We start from the raw sequence: 2,747 nt of genomic DNA on the forward strand, positions 1-2,747 counted from the left end.
GTCAGCTGATCTTCGACAAAGGCCCCAAATCCATTAAATGGGGAAGAGGATGTTTGTTTAATAAATGGTGCTGGCAAAACTGGAGATCCATTTGCAGAAAAATGAAACAAGACCTGTACCTCACACCATACACAAAAACGAACTCTAGATGGATCAAAGACTTAAGTGTGAAAGCTAAAACTATACAGTTCCTCAAGGAAAATCTAGGGGCAAATTTAAGGGCCCTAATATATGGCATAAATAGACTATCAAGCATAAATAAAAAAATGTACAAACAACAGAAGAGAATCCACATGATTGGGACCTTCTAAAATTAAATTTTTATGTGCTTCCAAAGACATCTCCAAATGAGTCAAAAAGACACCCTACAGATTGGGAAAAAAATATTTGGTAATGACATATCTGACAAGGGACTTATCTCTAGAATTTATAGAAAATTCCAACACCTGAATAACAAAAAGACAAACAATCCAATTAGAAAATGGGCAGAAGACATGAATAGGCACTTCACCAAGGAGGATATCCAAGCGGCCAACAAACATGAAGAAATGTTCTCGATCATTAGCTATTAGAGAGATGCAAATCAAAACAAAAATGAGATACCATCTTTCTCCAACACTAATAGCAAAGTTCAACAAGACAAAAAATACAAATGCTGGCGAGGTTGTGGAGACATTGAGACCCTCATACACTGCTGGTGGGACTGTAAAATGGTACAACCATTGTGGAAAGCAGTATGGCAATTAGAAATACCATTTGACCCAGCCATTCTATTACTGGGTATATACCCTAAAGAAGTGAAAGCTATGACAAGGACAGATAATATGCACACCTATGTTCATCGCAGCACTATTTACAATAGCCAAAAATAGAAACAACCTAGGTGTTCATCAGCTGAGGAATGGATAACCCAACTATGGTACATACACACAATGGAATACTATATAATGCTAAAGAATAATGTAGAATCTGCAAAACACCACATAATGTGGATGAACTTGGAGGACATTATGCTGAGTGAAATAAGTCAAGCACAAAAGGACAAATATTGTATTAGTCCGTTATTATAATAGTTAAGGAATGGTTTAGCTATAGAAGGAAATTTTCTTTGTTGGTTACCAGGGTTGGGAGGGGAGGGAAGGGAACACTGTTAGATAGATAGAGATAAGTATGGATTTGGGTGAAGAGAAGGGCAATGTACCAAATGTGAGTGACCAATACGACAGCATTGAGGATGAGAAAGACATCTATCCACCCATATACCCATGTTAGCCTTCATTGACAATGTAGTACTGTATGTGCAAAAGGGTTCATATTTGTTTCTGTACCTACCATGGTACATGGTAGGTACAGAAACAAATATGAACCCTTTTGCACATACAGTACTACATTGTCAATGAAGGCTAACATGGGTATATGGGTGGATAGATGGGTGGACAGGCTGTATGATTAGATATGTCTATGAAATGGAGAGTGTATCCAAGAACATATATAGGGTTGGCAGACATTGCTCCTATAAATTCATGTGGATGATCAGAATTCCCAGGTGTGTAGTAGAGCTGATAAGGGGCAAGGTTGCTGTCACTGCTTGGTCATAGCCAGCTACCCAGAGAGACCAAGTAGTTGAACCTAAGGACTTGGGACCATAGTCTCAGGGGACATCAAGCTTAATTGGCATAACATACTATACAAAACATTTTTCCACCTCCTACCTTGGTGAGTAGTAACTGGGATCTTAAAAGTGAGCAAGCTGCCATCTATGCAACAATGGGTTTCTCCTCATCCAGAGCAAAGAAGAATGAAGAAAACCAAAATTCATGGAAACAATTAGTCCTAGCAACTGGTACACCATCTGATCTGCAGCCTATATGACTATTAGATCAGAAGAACTAGATGTTGCCCAGCTACCACTGTCATCTACTTGGAAGGGGATCTATGTAGGAGATCCTTGATAGAGAGGGAGAACAATGTGGAACAAACTCAAAATCATTTGGGGGAAATAAAGGGGGGGGGGACAGATTTGCTGGTCTGATAGAGCCTGGTGGAACCACTGAGACTATGGCCCCTAGCTGCCTTTCGGGTTTGGAATTGAACCCATACCTGGGGTTTCTAGCCAAAAAAAAGACAGGCATATGAGTTGAACATTTACCTCTGGTAGATACACTCCTTGGAGAGAACAGTCATGGGAGAAAGAAGGGCTGCTTATGCACAGGGAGACAGCTCAGGGGGCAGGAGTGCATGGAGGGATGGACACTGGGAAGAGGTATCTGGGGGGAGGAGGTGGGAAGGGAGCTGTTGCATTGTGGTAAACTGTGGTCAACGTCATGAGACAAAGTGCATGTGAAATGCTGTGTGGAAAGTGAATATGCTCTGTAAATCTTCACCCAAATCACAATAAAGAAAAATAAATTAAATTTTAAAAAAAGAAGTTGGAAATAAAAATACCATTAGAAATATTCTTTGTTCCAGCAGTTCAACTTCTAGGTATATATCCTAGATAAATTAGAGCCAGGATACAAATAGATATATGCACACCTCTGTTCATTGCAGCATTGCTCACATTAACAAAAGGATGGAAACAACCTAGGTCTCCATTAACAGATGAATGGATGAACAAACTATTGTTGTTGTTGTTGTTATGTGCCGTCGAGTCGGCCCTGACTCATAGCAACCCCTCCTTGGGTTTCCGAGGCAGTATCACTACGGAAGTAGGATTGCCCAACCTTCCTTCCGAGGAGTGGCTGGTG

This window comes from Orycteropus afer, unplaced genomic scaffold, assembly GCF_000298275.1.
Source record: "Orycteropus afer afer isolate SDZICR_OR568_19922 unplaced genomic scaffold, OryAfe1.0 scaffold00022, whole genome shotgun sequence".
Classification (NCBI taxonomy): domain Eukaryota; kingdom Metazoa; phylum Chordata; class Mammalia; order Tubulidentata; family Orycteropodidae; genus Orycteropus; species Orycteropus afer.